The sequence below is a fragment of the Falco naumanni genome, chromosome W (genome assembly GCF_017639655.2).
Source record: "Falco naumanni isolate bFalNau1 chromosome W, bFalNau1.pat, whole genome shotgun sequence".
Lineage (NCBI taxonomy): Eukaryota > Metazoa > Chordata > Aves > Falconiformes > Falconidae > Falco > Falco naumanni.
The window spans coordinates 10340336-10360635 of NC_054079.1; the positions used below are offsets into that span (position 1 = coordinate 10340336).

Consider the following 20300-nt stretch of genomic DNA (forward strand, 5'->3'; position numbering starts at 1 on the left):
GTTATATTTGTGGGTTTGGAGAATGTTTAAAAGGGTAACACTTATGTATGATGCTTTATATCATTCGGGAAGACTGCTTAAGTAAAAGAATTTACTTAGTTTGATAGAAAAGGGGGGATTGATATGGAGAAATAGTGTGAAATGGGGACAATGGACATCGATTGTGATTGTATATGTCTGCTCAAGGAATGTGGGTATGGTGACTGGTCATGGGTGCGGTGTCTGGTCACATAGGCACACAGCTCTGAGGAGACAACTACAGTTTTTGAGGAGACGCCTGCCCCTCTTCCTCTAACAAAGGGGCTATTTAAAAGAGAATGAGAAAAGATGAGAGACATTCAAATGCTATCTAGAGGGAGGGAGTGCTAAGTCTCCTTGCTGGAGAAGATCGGATGGTCACAAGAACATGAATCACCTACAAACCTGCAAGACCACCACATTCCAGGAAACGGACTGATAAGCTAATTAACATACGAAGCGGGGTTTAGGTAACGAATAGGTATAGGCGTTAATTGAATATTCATTTGTTTCATTGTATAAATGTAGGATGGTTCGGCACTTCGGGTATGCACGCTTGTGGAGGAGCGATCCCCCGCGATCCCCCGTGCATCTGCGTGCAATAAACATACCTACTTTATAACTTTCGAGTTATAGAGTCTAATTCCGCACGTCAACACCAAGACAGTGTGCAGGGAAAATAAGTGTGACTCATTGATATTGGTGGAGTTGCGCCAATCTTTTGCTCATGTTCAATAGAAGGTTTTGCTGGGGTGCTGCAATACAGTAAGACACAAAGGGACACTAGTTTTTAGATATTTGAGTGCTAACTCTATTCCCATGCCCTTTCCTACCTCTTACCTATCCTAGTTTAAAGCTAGGAAAGCTTTGGGGTACTTACAGAAAGCACATACCAAAATTCTCTCTGTTGGAAAATTCTCCTGTTCTGCAGACAATAAATCCCATTGATTTAATAAATATGTGTGAGGTCAAAGTCATCAGACCTGCAGCACAGACAGAGGGAAGGGTCAGGAACTCCTGCAATGCCCATGCTCCCACCAGCCTGCCCTCCAGTCACCTAGGCACAGAGGGGTGACCAAGGAAGGGATGTGGTTACTTATAGGGAGAATTATACAACCAAATTCCCAAGAAACACTGTGCATGTAAGAATAATGCGGGAAATGTAGAGACATGTTCCCTCTCTGAAACTGTAAAATATGTTCAGTGTTCATAATTTACCTCTTGCTTGCTTTTTCACTGACTGCAGCTGCAGCAGCTGCTTCTGCACAGATTTTATAATTGGGACCCCTTGTGCCATAAAATATAAGGACGATGGAATTAAGTTTTCTTTTATTCTTCCCCTCTCTCTCCCATATCACTCTGTGCAAGGAAAACATTTATCCTCACATTGCTGCTGGGATCTGCACTGACCTTTCTGCTCCCTTTACTCCTCCGAAGGTTCAGGGGGGGCTCTGGGTGCCCTCACACAGGCTCTCTGCTGCTGTCTCCCAGCATTTCCCAGCGCAAGACCGGACTGTGACGTTCTGATGAGCTTTCCCTTCTCACCAAACCCACTCCAAGCACTGGTGATGTCTCTAGCCCAGGGGTCCTCAAACTTTTTAACCAGGGGGCCGGCATGTGAATGAAGTGGCAGGCAGTCATCTGTGGCTGCTTGGTTTCCCCCCCAACCCCCGGTGGGGGGGGCGAGGGGGGTTCTGTAAATACCGGGGGCTGGATTGAGGACCCTGGGGGGCTGTATCCGGCTCGCTGGCTGTAGTTTGAGGACCCCTGCATGAATTCATTAAATCTCAAGTGTCCTAACAAGGTGACCGTTATTAACAAAGCACCACAGGTGCTAATTAAAGGAGGATAACAGCGATCTCTCACTTGAACAACTTGTAAAGGGCTGGATCCTGAAAACCATTACACCTCAACAGCCTTTTCAACTGGGCCGAAGATAAAACACTCTGCTATCAAGCAGGAGGGGTCTAGCAGGGGCTTAGCTCATCGTATGGGCTTAGCTTATTGATTCCTGTATAAGGTAGATCTAGCAGGAGCACGATGAGGTTCATTTTTTCATTCCTTCTCTTCTCCCCAGCATCCTTCCCCCACCAGCAAAAGCCTTTCAAATATCCTTTATCTCTGCCTTGCCGCTCCCCATGGCACAGCGGCATCATCCCTACCATGCATGGTGGAAGCCATCTCCCACTCAGAGGAGCCGGGCTGCAGAGACCCTGCAGCGGAGTGTGCAGCAGACCAAGACCAGGGGGTTTGGTGCCTGCTGCTCCTGTGATGGACTCACACATCTCTTGGAAATCTCTCCAAGCTTTAGTCAAAGTAATGGAGTTACTGAAGCAGAGGGAAATATGGGCAAGTCTCCTGTAGCTCTTAGCTTCCAGGCCAGCAACTTCAAGGCTGAAATTTAATTAGTCCTTCCCATCAATAAACATGGGCTCCTGGTGCTCAGTTCTGCAGGAACATCCTGCAGAGAGCTCCGGGGAACATCACTCTTCAGGGTGGAACGCAAGTAAAGGCAATGTCTCTGCTCTTGTCTTGGCAAACAGCCTCTTCCCTTCTGCAGCTCAAACTGTAACTACAGGATCTGGTTCCCTGCTTTGCAACCTCTTGCATCACCCAGAAATACGAAGTTTCTATCACAGCGCTGGGGGGTTCATGCCCTGCCCCTCCCTGAGACCCTCCACACACCCTGATGCCTACAGGCTGCGCTTTGCACTGCCCTCCCAGGAGAAAAAGCACATCAGGAGACCAGATGTGGATCCCAGGGAAACAGGAAAACTGGGGGGCAAGAACCCACCCCAACAAAACCAGTCTGATCTCAGAGGAATGAGCTGATCCCCAAACCTCATGATGAACACAGCCAACAACAGGAACTGTTCAGCCTTTTGGGGCTGCTGAAGAACAAGTGATACTCTTGTGCTGTGTGTCCTCAGCTACCTTGGTGCTGGGGTCTCCACCAGAGACACCCCACCCTGGAACCCCAGACAGCATCACAAGCCTATGCACCAACGCTGGCAAGTGCTCAGACCTCTCTAAAAACAAGCTGCAGAGAGCTGCTGTTGTGAGCTCCTCTGAGTGAAGCTCTTGCTAATTATCACCAACACAGTCCTCCCCCCCGGCAGAATCAGACCCTCTTATACCAGAGCTGCTTATAGCAGAGTCAGACACAACTACAGTCAAACCAATGAGCACGCTCCAGATTTCTAAACATGAGTTTTATCCACCCAGCTTCACTAGAGGTGCCAACACACAGCACATCAGGTACCTTGGGTGATCTAAGGAACCTGTTTTTCATGAAGAGTTTTTTCCTTTGGAATCTATTGTGCCCTGACAACCCGGCTGTACCAAACGACAGCCATGCAACCAGCTCAGGAGCAAATCATATACCCATTTTTCCAAAAACACTACTTATCAGATGCCTTTAATACCAGGAACCAAACAGAAACCCATTGATAAGATGGGCAGAGCTGCCAGCAGCTAAAGGCCAGAAGGCACCAAGTAGCACTGCCCCAGAAGGAAGACAAAATCTCTGTGAGCCTGTGGGAAAAGCCAGAGGGAAAAGGCAAAACCAAAGGGAAACAGCACAAAAATTAACCCGGAGTCCTAGCTTAAATGGTAGTAAAGCACACACAATTTTCCCATGTATACCCCTGGACCGTACATGAGCAGAACAGCATCACCCAGCACAGCAAAGCCACCTCTGCTGCCCAAACCTCTCACAGGAAAATAGGAATTTTCCTCCTTAACAACTAGGGCGCTTGTGGCCAAGCCAATTTACACTAGGGGGAAAAAAAAAAAAAAAAAAAAAGAATCAGACAACATTCATTAGTTCACAGAAAGAACAGAAAACAATGAAGAACTTGCTGACACTCGCAGGGATTTTAAACTCTGCAGGAAAGCCACCTGTCTGGCCAGGGGTTTTGGTAAATCAGCCGTGGCAGGGGGCTGTGAGCAGCTGAACACAGGCGAGACATGGGGAAAGGTCTTGTTTCCCAGTGGTACCCAGCACTTGAAGCTACTCCGGGCTTGACAGTCTGCAGCCAGACAGAAACCAGACAGTGCCTTGAACAAACATGGCTCAGTACAGGCGCCCCGCAGCCAACGCACCCTCTCCCACCAGCCTAAGTACATTTATTTGACATGGTATCAAGCTGGAAAAGCCCAGCCCCATCTCTATGAAGGCATCCACCTGTGTCAAGCAGTCCATTATGGACAGACAGACTTCATAGCCAGTGCATTTTGCTGCACCTGTAGCCTCCATCCTGCTCCCTCCTCAGCCCTAGTCCTGCCAGCTGCGGTTTTCATGCTGCATGAGCTTTTAATGGCTGACAACACATCAATTTAAAACCAGCAGAATTATTTCTGTTACCTAAATAAAGCAATTCCTAGAACGGATGACTCCGAAGCCTCTCCCCTAGCCATAAATCAGAGTGGCAACACAATACCTCATCGGGGCAAATCACTTTGCCCTTTTGGTTTGGCACCTACAGTCTTTTCTTCTAAAGAGACAAGACTACCTGTTCTCTGCTGGCGCTTTGTTGGAGAGCTGGGCCTTTTCTCCCCAGGATGCCACAGGTCAGGACTTTGCCTGTGTTATCACTGGAGGGGCTGAACCAAGATAAGCAAAAGCAGGACAGTTATTAAAAAAATAATTAAAAGAATACAGAAACAGCCCTAGAGATTTTTTTTACTGTGACTGAGGAGCCCACACCAGGAATTTGCCCCAAAGGAGGTATGTGCAGCATATGCCAGCATGCAAAGAGATAGAGTGACTTCTTTGACTCTCCCCTACCCCTCCATGGGCTCCGAGAGGTACCTCCGTGAGCAGAGAGCCTGATGTCCTCTGAAAACACTGTGCTGGGATCTTGTAAAAGTGCTTGCACTTGTGTCTCTCAGAGCCTGTCTGTAACCTCCCCTTAATCCTTCTGCTCACTGACAAATCTCATCCAGTTTTTTTGGGGGGACAGGGCTGGACCGCCTGCAGATCTGCACACTCAGCTTGGGAAACAATGAAGACAGGCTTTAAGAAGAGGAAAAAACCCTGTATTTGCCTGCAGAAACCATTTCATAAAGGTTTCCACCCTCGCTCCTCCCCCACTGCAGCCCCGCAGTGATGGCCCCACACTGCTGCAGCCCCAACATAGCAAGAGAGATGCTCCTGCAGCAACCGAGAGAAGAAAGGGGGTAAAACTATGTGGTGCAGACTGGCCTAGCGCCCCAGGCAGAAACACCCCAGATACCTCTCTCCACCCAGGCGGCACCACTGAGGGCTTGGGGGAGCTGTACCTCCAGCCACATGCTCTTGTCTCCATCATCTGAGAGGAGCGAGCAATCAGACATCCATCTACGAACAAACCTCTGGGATGGCAATGGTCCAAACCGATGCTCCCCAAGGTGCTGGGGGCAGCCAGACCAAGAGGCGCAGCCACTGAGCACAGCTCAATCAAGTATGCAGAGAACGTGACCTGTAACCCATCATAACCAGCACAGTTAAAACCTCACGGAGAATCAATCGTATGTCCAGGAGGCTGTCCAGATGTGGCATTTCACCATAAGCTCCGTGATATTTGGCTAGCGTTGAAGAGTCAGTCCTTGATCCAAGTGCACGGGGGTTTAGGCAGCAACGTCTCCTAGATGTTCACCTTCAAGGGCAGGCTTGAGCTGCACTTCAAGCCCAAACTGCTTCCCCACTCCTACAGACACAAGCCCTCATTCACGGCCAGGTTTCTGTGTTGCACACCTCTGCCCCACATTATCTCCGGGCACAATTGGAAAGGGCAGTCCCCACAGCCTGACTCACACATCCAGCCCACCTGCCCCTGTACATCCAATCTGCCTGGGGGAGCAAGGCTGGTCCTTCCCAATGACGGAGACTCTGCATCCCAAACTTCAGCCCCTTCCTTGATCTGACTCCCTAAAGAGCAGGGCCACAAGGTTCCACCCCCCCAAAACAATGCCAGAGACCAGGAATCCCACACTAAATTTCACACAGCAAAGCTCTCCCTCTTCCACTCTGGAAAAAAGGTTTTAATGCTTCCCAGTGATTCGGGGAGACCATGGAGCATAGTCATGGGATGTCATCAGTCCACAAAACTGAAAGCCAGTGGCAGAAATGTGCCAGCATCATCAAAAATAATGCATAAGATTTTCTAGAGAATTAAAACAAAAATGTTGTAAGTCCTAGTCCTAAAATAGCCCAAGCAAAACCAAAACACACTCCCAGTGAGTTTTAGCCATCCAGATAATAGATGGGGAATAAAAGGCTTTGCTGGACCACTGCTAAAGCTTGCTCAGTATAATCACCTACTACTATAATGAGATTACATGGATTAGCTGTATTTTAAGGGAACATCAATGAACTGGACAGCCTTTCTAGGCAGGCTTTTAGTGCTACACAGAATAATACGAGAAAGACATCAAATCAGGCAGCTATTTTTAGAAAGCATTCCTCTAAATAACCTAGGTGGAGAGAGACAGCAAGGCAACAGAGGTGCATTAATGCAGGCAGTAGCTGAATGAATGAATATTGCAGAGAAAAATAGTCTCATCCCTGGTTTCTCTTGGTTGAGTTGCACAAGAAATGAATTGAGCCAGACCCAAGCTTGCATTCCTCCAATGCCATATTGTGAAACAGACTCAAAGGTTGGAGGGAACGAGCAACACAGGACACACACTACTAACAGAGGAAAACATGAGGCCAGGATGATCCTGGATGAATACGCTAGGGTTTGTGCCTGGTGCCCTTGGGGCACCTGCGCTCCCCCACCCCACAGCCCTACAGAGGTGACAAGTCCTAAGTCCTCTTCCCCAGCTGAAGACAGGGCACATGTCTGGGAAGGTGTCTCCCAAACAAGACTGAAGTTAGACTTCATCATGGCATCCTTCACCACATGGGATGCAGGAACTGTGTCCCACAGAGAGCGTGGCAGTAGCATGAGGTACAGACAGACAGATGTTTGCTTGGTGCTCAGAGGGATGGATCTGCTTTACAGTCACTGCACTCTTGCTCAGAAAACCCAGTGCTTGCATACTCACTCTCATTTTCTCCTAACTACCCTTGGGATTTAAGAGGAACTCTCAGAGAGGCCATTATTTTCATTGCTTTTTGTCCTCTGAGCTTACTCCTGCAAAATCCCATCCATAGAAGCACTCAAGGCCAGGCTGGATGGGGCTTGGAGGAACCTGGTCTAGCAGAAGCAGAAAGTGTCCTTGCCTGTGGCAGGGGGTTTGAACTGGCTGGGCTTTAAGGTCCCTTCCAACCCAGTACATTCTATCATTCTACCAAAATAGCCAGCAACTTCAAAATAAACTGGACACTGCAACGTCCAAAGTCCTTTACACTTCTTTTCCAGGATGGATCCAAGCTGGAGCCTTGGGGACTGACGCCCAGACATTTTTCTCCACATGTTCTATCCAGCTGCATCTCCATGCCTCTCTCTCATCGCGACTGTGAATAAAACCCAGTTAGGGATTAAGCATCAGAGCAGCACAGCAAAAGGATGGCCCCTACCCCAGGCAGCTCACAGTCTGGGATCTTTAGCTCCCACCCTGGTGAAGCAACAAAAATAACCCATTAAAAAGTCACTTTAATTGCCTTGCCAACAGTTTGCACAAACCCCAGCTAATGCTTGAGGTTAAAAATTAATTAAGCCTTAAATAGCAAATTTCTCTTCCATTCCTCCCACTTTTACCCTTAAATTTTAACAGAGTTGTAGTGAGTGGGGAAACAAGTCCAGCCAGTCCTCCAGCCCTTGTACCCAGCTCTCTGCAACAAGGATCAGGCTCAGTTGTGCTGGGTTCACTCCACCACAGTCTCCCATTACCGGGCAACCAGTCTGTTTTGGGACATACCACCCCAGCTGCTACCTAGATGTAATTAAGACAGTTACAAAGCTGATATTCTTCATGCCAGAAGGAGTCTTAACCAGGATGAGAAAATTGAGAGGGTGCAACCATGCACCAGAGCCCTGGGAAGATCTGCTCCATCCCACATGGGGCTTATGCTCCTCAGACACTACTTCGTGTCCAAGTTGACCACCACTCAGAAGAAGAAATGTTCCACCACAACATTTTTGTTGGAAAAAAAAATAAATAAAAGAAGATGTAAACAGGAGGTGAACATATGTAGCAAAACCCAAACAGCACCTCACAGGAGCACAAGTGGAGCATTGCCTGCTCGCTGCCTGGCTATCACTGCCTGCTACATGAGGATCATCTGAATTGGGCACAATCTTGCTCCCCATCAAGACCTGGGTGCCCAGAAGGGAGGAGATGGAGTAAGACAGCAGCTCCACAGCAAAACTGGGAGGCTGCTGAAAGCTTGGGCTGGTTTGTGCTGTTTTCAGATCTGATGCTTTAAACGCAGGGCTAGAGCATCAGCCTGCCCTATGCTTCGTTGAGAGCAATGCAATTAAGGTCCTCTGCACCAGCTGGGGCTCTAGACCCCCCAGTGCCCAGCACTTACCAAATACTGCTCTGAAACATCCCTTCTGCTCTGCACAGGGCCATAAAAGAGTGATCAGGATGGAGCAATTTCACAGCCTTAATCCATTTCTTCACTTTTGGCTCCAGTGGGCGGTGAGATACCCATTTTGCAAAAGGAACCATGCCAAGAAAACCTCACTGAGTGGTTTGGTTTGCAAGACTTGAGCCTCAGAGATTTACTTCCCCCCCCCCCCCCCTTTCAATATCTATTGCTCAAAAAATGCTTTCTAAAGTATTTTGCAGATCTTACAGTACTTTGCTGGGATGAAGGAAAGCTGACAAACATATTATGGCAATAAAGATTATTTTTTCTGCCTGAGTAATAGCAGGCACATGAGATTTATTCAGATAAAAGAGGCCAGCATTAAGAGATGAGCTTAGATTCCAGGATGCTGGTCCAAATCATTGGGAGATCTGGTGAATTCATGGGGGACAGGCATCCCGCATCCCCAGCAGGGGATGTCCTGCATTAAAAGCCACATCCCCATACCCTTCCTAGGGTATGCAGGACTAACTGTCCTCCTCAGTCTCACTGCACTGGTGAAATGAAGCAGGTGAGATGAGCAGAGTACTAACCCATGCTCCTCTGTAGGGAAAAAAGTTTTCCAAACTTTGCCATGACTGTTTTTCCCTAGCTGTTCAGCTACTGCATTAATCCTGTGACTGCTCCTGGGATCTGCTGAAACACACAACTTTTTCATGTAACATCTTTTCAGTATTTCCTTCAAACACCTTCCCTTTTTCCAAAACACACTATGCCCATTTTGCTGCATTTGAAGAGCAGGCGGCAATTAGCTTTCCAGTTCAGAGATGTTTTTTTTTTTTTTAATCCTTAGACTAATCTTTCTAACAGATAAGATCATGGCATTTCTAATGACTTAAGGAGACAAAGACTGTAAAAGCCTTTCCTGAATGCAGAATTGCCTCAGTGCTCTCTAAACACACAAGATAATGAAGCCCTTCAAGTGCCGTGATCAGACTCCTTTAGCAGCACTAATCGGGCTGGTATAACAATCTTGCTTGTCTCTTCCATCCTCACCCAGTTCAGCAAAATGCTCTCTGCAGCATTTACACTTGGTTAATCAGTTGGTATTTAGCAGAAATCTGAGGTCGCTTGTGCTGAGCTGTTCTGCCTGCTCACCTGCTTTAGTGTCAGGGGATGCAGCGATGCAACTGAAACCTTAGGCAAAACCCAGCGCCGAAGGGGCACGCAGATGGCACGGGCATCTGTTGTGCCTAAAATCAAGCAGGTATTTTGGGAACAGATGCAGCCACCTCGTTACTCTCAGAATTTATTGCTTTTTGAATGAGCCCCTGTCTAATAACAACAGCAGATAATACTCAGGTGAAGCTTGAATGTGAGACAAGACAAAAAGTCAGTAATTGTCACAGCACTCTCCAAACTATCAAGCTGCAACAAGGTCTTTTACCATCTCACACCAACACACTCTTCATGCCAGTCCCTCTGCTGCCTTCTCCTAGTCTCTCCTCATTCAGGGCACGTGTTCTCTCCCTTCTCTTGCTTCTCCCTCAGCTGCTGTCTCTTCACTGGCTCTCAACCACTTAACAGAACCAGCCACACCTGCACCTTATCTACATCGGCCAACCCACCGCCCCTGAAGCCAGCCCACAGTTGTATATTATCAATGCTAATTAACCCAGCTTCATTCCTCTACAAGTGATATCAAGCACTGCTATTGTTTGGCAAATGTAAAGTCCATCAAGATGCCCTTTGATATTTCCTTGCCCCTTATTCATGCGAGAAAGGAGATGACTCAGCAATGATACTGTGCGTATAGCTATCCCTTCACAGCCACTGGTTTCGACTCATGCTTTATTTTCCTAAAAGAGAGTTTCATCAAACCATATTTCCTTGTTCACCTCTGCTACCAGACAACCTAAACCTGACCTCAGGTATAAAGCAAACACAGGGGGGGAGAAATGCACATATGAAATTTCATCTTTACATTACAAAGTGTCTCACTGAAGTTTAGCAAATGGTGGCACAGGCATGCAAGAGCAAGGAATATGTGCCAGCTGCTGTTGCTAGCACAGCTGTATGCAACATCTGCCCCCAGTCCTGCAGCATCCCCTTTGACCTAGCAGCAACTCCAGGAGCTGCAAGACCTCTCCGCCCCACAAGCACTTCTGCTTTATGAGGTTCCCTTTTTGGCTTCCCCTACCAGCTCCCTGGCCACCCGTTCCTGCTCCCAGCTTTCCTCAGCAAGACAAGCCTCACCTACCTTCCCAGAAACAGCAGCAGTCTGCTCCATGCTTGCTGCCCTACTAAAAGCACATAATTATTTCTAATTTATAGCATTTCTGTACTTCTGGCCATGCTCAGTCTGGGAGATACGTGGAAGGAAACTAAGGCTGGCCTGCTTGTTTGAGGCTCTGGGGAAAGGCTTTTCTGAGGTTGATAAAAACCTCGAATTAAACAAAAAACAAACAGGGAAAAAACAGAATTCCCAGAGAGAAAAAGAAATGTCACTCTTAACAGAAATTATCTGAAATGCTCTGCTGATCAGATTCATTGCTTGTAGAAGAGACAAACCAGTTGCAACGTTTCAAACTACAATACTAACAGAAATGCAAAGAAACAACTTTTCCCCTCCCTCCTTCCCATTCTCCTTGACCTCATTTTAATTGGAAATGGTCCCCACTGAATTGGATCCTGAGAAGCCCAGCACCTACCCTCTGTCCTTGAAGTCATTTTAAGCCAGAACCTATTTCCATATTCACATTTCCAGCCCTGCCTCTTCACAGCAGCGGAGGGTTTAATTTCCCTTTACCCAAAGGCACTTTCTAATAGTTCAAAACTTTCCATATTTCACAGGACAGGGCAGAGAGAGTTAATGGAGCACACAGCCCCAGTGAGGGCCTGGGTACAAAAGGGGCTGTGATGGCAGACATGGAACAATATTCCACCTTGATTGCAAACATGATCCAGCCTGCGTTTTCTTCTGCCTCCTCTCCTCCATAAACCCCCAGACCTCAGGAGCACATGGTTTGGGGCTGGCAATACCCCCAGCTCCTTCCAGAGGGACCAGCAGCATCACAACAGCCGCAGAAGTGAGAGATGGGGAAGGGGCAACAACTCCTTGCAGAAAGGCTCATGCCTCCATAGCAGATATGCTGCATTCCCCTGGCCCTACTTCACTTACACGTAGGGACAAGCCTCTCCCAGGGCCCAGAGATGATCTGCAGAGTTTCTTTTAGGAAGGGATTTCAGGAGGAGGGCTTAGGAAGCCTCCAGAAGGAAACAACCTGTACTCTGAAACATGAAATTTGATTAGGCTTATCTTAGTTTACACAGCAAATTGTTGCAGGTGTATCAGTTACCATGTAATTAATACTGTTGTAAAATCAGGTGTAGCCAAGCACTGAGTTGTACAAACAATCTGAGCAGTTGGGACAGATGGACATTAACGGGTATTGGCCTGGGGAGGTTGTTTGTTCTTCCCTGAATCTGGAGGGATCCTAAGATCAAGCTGAGACACAGCCAACCCACTTCCCTAGGAAATCACGCAGTCAGAAAGTCTTCCATTGCTCAGCCTGGGAGTAAGATAACAGCTCAAGATAGCGGAGGGTAACTTTTTATCTGCGGCAGGTCATAGCCAGTGAGGAAGGCACCAAGGATGCAAGAGCAGAATGCAGGTTTCCCCCTGCACACAGAAAATCCACACTGGGTCTCAGGAGGGGACCGCTCTCCTCACCGCAGAGCAGCTGTGCAGCCAGAAAAATGCATGAGCACCCCTGCAAGTGACCCAACAGACACATACATACCTGGGCACCGCTTCTCACACCACCCAGGAACACTCGCATCAGTGCTCTGGAAAGCTTCTTCCTCAGGTTCCCCTGCTCCTTGTCTTCCCAGGAATGCCCCGAGGATAAGCGCACCAACAGCCATGTAGCTCTGGGCTGCTGCAGCGGCATGGGCTGGCCAGCTTCCTACAGAGATGACTGTTGTGTATAATATAGAAACTGAGCTGCTTGTTCCAAGCACAACCACGCCGACTGCTTTTTAAAGAAAGGCTTAGCTCGGATGCAAAGTGCTGCAGGAACAAACAGCGCTAATTCCCCCTGCAGCCTCCAAGCCAGTCCCACACCTTGTCCCACTCCTGATCCAACTCCAGGGACTGGGAGTGACCACAAGGCCATCCTGGCACCTTTCAGCAGAGCCAAAATCAGCTCCTGTAAATCCTCACATGCAATTCTGCCTGGAAAGCCTTTGAAGTGGATCACTGCTTAACCCTGCCCTAGCACTGATCATGGGAAACACACAGTGACTTCCCAGTGCCAAGCCTGGGCTGCACCAGTTGGGATCATGCCTGCCTGGGAAGCACAGCTGGTGAGGTCTGAAAGGCGCGGCAGTCATCTAGGAGAGGAGTATGAAGACATCAAGGCACAAAAGAAGAGATTCAGTGCTTAAACATGCCAAAATAATTCAAACCATATGAAGTACATTATGTTCTTCTGCAGTGGTATCAAAGCCACTTGAAGACCATTTGCCGTGTGTTTGTGGGCAACAAGCACCAAATTTCACTCTCTTCTATGCATTCAGCTGCACTGGTACAAGGAAGACATCTTGCCGCTATTCACCACATACATACACCCAGAGAGGCAAATAAAATACCGCAACGCAGACAGCTAATGAATAATCAATACCAAACCTAAGGAACACACCGGTAAGTCTTTTGAATGAGAAGCCACTGCTGGCACATGGAAGAGCTCATGTTTCAGTGTTAATTGCCAAATGAGCAGCAGATCTACATGACAAGGATGAAGCCCAAATGAACTGCCATGTCTAATGCAAGTCCTCTTCCATTATAGCTTCTTTCTGTTTCTGTGCTAGTTACAGAAACTACAAGCCCAAAATAATGGCAGCAGTGTCTAAATTTAAAAGGGCAAATTTTACAAAGCCAAAAGCAATCGTTAGCATTGCTGAGAATATGTGACTCCCTTAAAGGACTTACCAAAGACCCCAAAAGTTACAAACCCAGAAAAGCAGCAAGAGTGAAATAATGAAAAAAAACCACCATCCTAGTAAAAACAATATGTGGAAACTGCATGGAAACGTGATCTTTCTAAAAGGCACAGAAAAAGAAGACAGAAAAGAAATGGCGCTGAAAAAGAAATGTCCAACATCAGTGACTGATGAGGACCTCTAAAGGAATCCATTAATCCATCTTAACAGCTAACAGAATTGATTGTAAAGTAAGTCACTTTTAAAGCATGCTAGAAATAGAGAATTAGTTAGCTGCTAGATTCACTAATAAGCACCACCAGTATAATTGGAAGCGAGTACTGTGCTGCCAATGGGATGCTAAAAGGGTTACCAAGAGGACAAGAAAAATACAAGTCTACAGATTAACCATGTGCACCCCATTGTGCAAAAGCAGGGTCTTTCCCAACAACTTCCTCTATAACCTGCCTTAAAACCCCTTAATGACAGAGCCTTCAGTATTGCCAGGGATCTGCTAAAAGAAAGCATTTAAAAATCAACCGGTGAAACACAGGGAAACTTTGTGTAGTCACAGTATTTTAAGAAAGGACGAAAGGTGAAAGGCAGGAGCAGCAGGCAACCCCTGAGGTCAGCTCCAGCTAGAACAGTGGGACAGAAATTTCAGATAACTACACAAACTGGAGACTAAAAATACAATTCCAATCAGCCAGCTGAGTTTCCTGGAATTAGATCTATTTAAAAGACTTTTTTTGAGCGCTAACAGTGCTGCATGACGCAGGCAACTGCCTCGACACAGCATTTGCCCATATTTCTCCAAAGCACATAATATTTTGAGGATGAATCTCACACCAGGTGTAACCAACTCCACACAAATTAGGTGTGTACTGATACACTCCCAGCATGGCTGCTGATGGGGTGAGACCAGTGAGGGAAGCCAACAGCCAAGCATGGTCCTCAGGGATTTTTGTTGCTGCTCAGTCTCATCTGTGATTCCTTCTGGGGGATTATATTAGATATAAACCTGTAACACAAAAAAAAGCCAGTAACTAGTGGATGGTTGGTTGATGACACAGAGACCCAAATCACCTCGGTGGAGGTCACAGTCCAACAGATCATATTTTTGTGTGGCAAAGTAACACAAGGCCAGAAAAAGAGATCTCTGCCCAAGCCAGAAAGGGATTTGGGATGAGTGCGGGGCACCTCTTCTGCATATGCCGTCAGAGCAAAAGGAGGTGATCCTTGAAGGCACAACAGGAAACACATCCATTAGAAGCTGGAAAGCAAGCTCACACCAACACATGGCATTATCAAGGTCACAGCTGCATCCAGTCCGGCTCCCAGGCAACACAGTCACACCAGTGAAGTCCCAAGGGTGGCCACAAAAACCACACAAGATGGAGCCTCTCAGCACAAGGTTATAGCATCTTCAGATTCCAGAGAAGCAGGTAAAAAGGTGACCCAATCACTGAGGACAAGGAGCTGGGAGTGACAAGTCACCTTTGTGACAAGGGCACAACAACATCCCCCTGCTGCAAGTCGAAGCCAGGTAAGTTCAACCTTGAAATGAGATAGCATCTCCCCAGATCGAGAGCAATTAAATGTTGGCACAAGGTATGGGAGCAAGGGGTGGGGAGGGGGGGCTCACCATTGCTTAGAGCCATCGAAACAAAATTAACAGACTGGTTTTTAGCCTAGCTTTCTGTGTCTGCAGGAGGATGAGCTGAAAACGCTTCCCTGCAGTTGCATTTCTGCAACATCTCCCACCTGGGGACATGGAAAGTTTCAGAAGCATTATTTATGCCTCAGAAAAAGGCCTGAGTGGTAGGAGAACAGGGTCGTGCTAAAAAAAGGAAAGATCAAGACCAAACAACTAAAACCCAAGGTTTGCAAGCACTGGGTTAGATTAATCTCATTTAAATTTAGTCCTCACTCAGACATCCAAGTCAGAACCAGCACCCTGGAAAGCGTTTGCCTGCTCTGCGCCTGAGATTTACCACAGGGAGAAACAAATCCTGTTCAGGAGGCGCCCACCCCCTCCCATTGGGGGGGGGGAGCTCAGACCAGACCCTTTTAGACACCCAAAGGCAAATGAATTGCACCCACCAAAACAGCTTCAACTGCAAGCGAGCTGCCTCACACCACCTGGAAAATCAAGAGGTCATTTTGGCTGGTAATGCCAATTTTGGTTATTTTGCCTTGCTGAGTTGCGCAGCACCCAGGAGAAGTACCCAGAAGCAGGATGAGAAGCTACTCCAGCACCTGGAAGCAGGTCTTCACATATCTGGTCTAGATATGAAGAAGAGATAAACACAGACCATCCACATGAAGCACTTGGCGGCCTGGAGAGCTTGAGGCTGGCCAGGATGCTTGCAGCCTAGCATCCTTCTTTCAGAACATGGGTTATTTGATTGGGATTTCAGACCTTATTGGTCCTCATTGGGAGGCTGGGCTCAGCTTGAGGAGCAAAAGGACTGTGGTGAGCCTGACTTTTCTGTGCTTTGGCTCCAAGGTCGGGCAGAGGCTCATGGTGGCGATTCTCTCAAGCACAAGGGAAATCGATGGTACGTCAGTTATCATGTCCCTTTACCCTGTCCTCTTTTGAAGAGAGGGAGGATGCTGATGCTCACCTGCTGGGTACGAAATTTATCCTGGAAATATCACATGCAATTCCAGCCCAGGCTCCTGTAATAGCCTCGCTATGGTCCTGGTCGCTCTTCCCCTGCAATCCTTCACTCACACATCTCCACAGGACTATTTGTCACCTTCAACCTGATGGACATCTGTCCATCCAAAAAGAGGAAAGTGCACTGCAAATCCAACTCTCAGTTGCATCCCTTGCTCACATCCAAGGTGGTGAAAAAGATGTCACCATCCCCAGGCCTCGTCCTGCAGGAGGCTGGGCTCCTAATGCAGACTGGGAGAGGGAAAAGCACTCCGCATTTCCTGGGAAGTTGCCAACACCAGGTAGGATTAGACGTGCCAAATTAACAGCGAGGAGCAGGCAACACAGAGCTGAATGCAGGGACTGAAACCCCCTCAGCAAGCAGCCAAGCGTACATCCAAAACCAAGCCAGCTGCTTCCAACTCCGGCAGCGTCACCCCTCCTCCCCCCGGCATACAGAAGAGACACATGTAGCACAGGTACCCAAACACCTCCAGCACCCCAAAAAGGCTGAGCAGCCCAAACCCCGGGGGCCCCCTCTCCCCCAACCCACCCCATGTCTGGGGGCTGGAGAATGCGGCTGGGTGAAGCGTTGTGCAGGGACAGCCCATCAGAGCTGCGGGGACAGCAGGGTCGGGGCTTTTCCCCCTCCTTTCTGGTACTCGCATCTCCGCCTGGGATGCACCTTCCCGAGGCACCATGCCGCCCGGCGCAGCAGCCAAAACTACGTTCGCCACACATGGAGCAGGTTTAATGCCATTAAAGCCTGGCCCATGGCCACCGGCCACTTCCAGCGCCTGGCTCTCAGACCTGACGGTCTGGCTCAGGCGGAGTAAATCCCAGCCGGCAAGCAGAGGCAGCAGCAGGTTTCCCTCCCCCCGCACCGGGAAGGGGCCGGGACACACCAGGGATGCCGGCACCGGCTGGGCTCTGCGCCCATGTAGCCGTGCGAGCCCCTCAGTCCGTGCGCGTGTACCATAAAGCACGGATAAACACGTAAAGCGCGTGTAAACCCGGAGAGAGACAAACGGCTCTGTATCCCCCTACCCTCCGGCGGCGCTGCCGGCGGCTGCTAGCCCGCCGCTCCGAGGCAACGGGGTCTCAGGGCAGGCCCGACGCTGGCAGCGGGGCCAGGCTCCGCGAGAGAACGAGGCGGCCCCGCCGGGCGCTGGCAGGGACAGCTCCCCCCGGGCGGGTGCCAGGGGCTCCCCGCTGCCGACCCCCAGCTCCGGTGCCGCATAGGGCAGAAGCGGGAGCCCGGGCAAGGGGACGCGCTGGCCAAGCCCCGCCGGAGCAGCCGGCCGGCTCCCTCCGCCGAAACTCCTCACTGCCGGCAGGCTCAGCCCACAGCACCGGCTAGGCACGGGAGAAGCGGAAGCAGCACCCAGGTGCAACGGGGACAAGGGGAACGGTGGGGCGCCACACTTACCAGGGCCGCGCCGCTCCGCCATAGCCCAGCCCGGCGTACCGGCACCGCGCGCCCTCCTCCGCCGCTGACGTCACCCACCAGTCTCAGCCGCCGCGCGGGGGCCACGTACCGGAGGAGGGGCAGGGGCGGGGCCGAGCCCCGGCGGGAGGCCGTCGGGGACCTGGTGTCCCCTCGGTGTCCCCGGCAGGAGCCGCCTCAGGGGACCCAGTCCCCCCGGCTACCCCCGTGTTGTCCCGATGCGGAGCCCTGAGGGGATCCGGTCTACGCGGCTACCTCCGCTGTCCCCGGGAGGAAACCCCGGCAGGAGCCGCCTGAGGGGACCCGGTCCCCGCGGCTGCCCCCGCCTGACTCTCAGACCTGAGGGTCTAGCTCAGGTGGAGTAAATCCCAGCCGGCGAGCAGAGGCAGCCCGCCCCGGCGCGGGTTTCCCTCCTCCCGCACCGGGAAGGGGCCGGGACACCACCAGGGATGCCGGCATCGGCTGGGCTCTGCGCCCATGTAGCCGTGCGAGCCCCTCGGTCCGTGCGTGTGTACCATAAAGCACGGATACACACGTAAAGCACGTGTAAACCCGGAGAAAGGCAAACGGCTCTGTGTCCCCCCGCCCCCCCTGTCGTGCGAAATAAAACTCTATAACTCAGGATAGGTTATAAAGCAGGTATGTTTAATTCACCGGCAGGCATCAGGGTGGATAATTCCAAAAGCACCTGCTGCCCTGACTTCTTTGTGCACGTGTGATTTAAAGCATTCATTCATACATATTCAATAGATGCCCGAGAAAAGGTCGGGTTAGGATAATTAGTCTACCGAGAAGTCATTAACATAAGTTTCCTCCCATTTGCGCTTGCACACTGTCTCCTGGTGGGGGTCCTGGGGGTCTTTGAGGATGAAGGCTTAGTAGTCTCCCTCGCTCTGAACTTTTCACCTTCACTCTTCCCGCAGTCAGTTGTGTCTCGAGTTTCTTCCAAACCATAAAACAGGACAGATCCAGTTTTCCTATCTCAAGGCACAGATGTTCACATACCAGTGTCTTCTTATCAGCACACAGAGCATCCCAGGTCCACCTTATCAGTACAAAGGGCCCCAGGCAGGTCCGGGCCTAATTTACAAAGTCACACAGTGAAGCTCCTCTTTGTACATACAATGAGAGTTTTAATTATTCTAAGTTTTCCGTATCCTATTAATCTAGTTATTTCTAAGCTTTCTATCAGCTACTGATTTACATTCTTGTGGAGCTCATCTACACCTGTACTAACTGTCCCTTTTGAAGTGTTGAGTGGGCTCCTGCCTGTGTTGATGGTTCCTGCTATCTATGCAGCTCCTGCCTGCAGAGTTTTAGGTTTTTCACTGTATTTTCTCGCATCACCCCGGCGGCACACCGGCGCTGAGGGCGGCTGCCAGCCCGCTGCTCCGAGGCAGAGGGGTCTCGGGCAGGCCCGGCGGTGGCAGCAGGGCCGCTCCGGCCCGGCTCTGCCCACCCTGGCCCGGTTCGGCCCTGCACGCCGGTTCGGTTCGGTTCGGCACGGCACGGCTCGGCTCGGCTCGGCGCACCGGCACGGCGCTGACGTCACCCACCAGTCTCAGCCGCCGCGCGGGGGCCACGTACCGGAGGAGGGGCAGGGGCGGGGCCGAGCCCCGGCGGGAGGCCGTCGGGGACCTGGTGTCCCCTCGGTGTCCCCGGCAGGAGCCACCTCAGGGGACCCAGTCCCCCCGGCTTACCCCCGCATTGTCCCGGTGCGGAGCCCTGAGGGGATCCGGTCTACGCGGCTACCTCCGCTGTCCCCGGGAGGAAACCCCGGCAGGAGCCGCCTGGGGGGACCCGGTGCCCCCTCCCACCACAGTCCCTGTGAGGAGCCATCGAGGGGCGATCCCGCATGGCTCCCACCTCGCGGCGTCCCTCAGGGTAACCCCTCACCCTGAACCGGGACACAATCCCGGCCGGGCGTCCCGCCCTTGCCCGCGCCCCGCCCCCGCGGGGATTTACTGGCGTTACTGAGCGACTTTCCAGCCTGTGCAGCGCCAGCAGCCTGCCCCCCCCCCCGCCTGCCCCCCCCGGGCCTGCCCCCAGGAGAAACAGGTTTGGGGCAGCGCCCCAAGGGGCGAGAGCTGTTCCAGGCCAGGTAGCCGGGGTCTTTCCACTCCTGGGTAGCACGACCCCGCTGAGCAGCCTCAATGGAAAAAAATACACCCTCTTCTGTATTTACAGTGGGCAAGGACAATTAAAGGAAGCTGCTTCAACTGTGTAAGTGGAGGAAGTGCAATAGTTCGATAGTTATCGATCCCCTCCAGACAAGTGTGTGGCTTTGTTAGAGCTGGAGGAACCGAGCCTCCCTCCTCTTCTGCAGGGGAAAGTGGTGATAAAAAATAAAAGAGAAAATGATCCAGTAAATTAAACACCCAGGGAATTAGGAGGAAATTAAGGTGTATAATTTTTGGCAGTATAGTAGTCTGTAATGAGCCTGCTCTACTGTGTCACTGTCTGAGATTAAAACAAACGTTCCCAGCTGGTTGCCCCGTGAGCAAGAAGGTGCTGAATTGGTGCTTATACCTGTGAATACAAGGGGGGGAAAGAAAGGGAGAAGAAAGAGGAATAGGAGCATTAACAGTTGTCATTAAAACCTTCCAAGGAAACTGATTTCATGTGCCTCGCACCACTGCGAGCTTTGCCTTTCAAAGCCAAGCATGGAGGTTATTCCTCTGGTTGACAGGTGACACAGGTGACAAACACACCCCTCCGGGGAAGAG

General features: G+C 50.3%; 1 protein-coding gene across 6 annotated transcripts in view; it reads right to left on the reverse strand.

Annotated features, from left to right (window-relative positions):
• LOC121080342 (mitogen-activated protein kinase 4-like) overlaps nucleotides 1–17653 on the reverse strand; it is a 54888-nt gene extending 37235 nt beyond the window's left edge. For 5 of the 6 annotated variants that reach the window (XM_040578289.1, XM_040578287.1, XM_040578288.1 and 2 more), the window contains exon 1: nucleotides 12286–12380. The gene's annotated coding sequence lies outside the window, so the exon portion shown is untranslated. Of the gene's footprint in view, nucleotides 1–12285; nucleotides 12381–17556 lie in introns of those variants that run through there. The other variant, XM_040578286.1, reaches the window with a different exon arrangement.
• Nucleotides 17654–20300: the final 2647 nt, after the last annotated feature.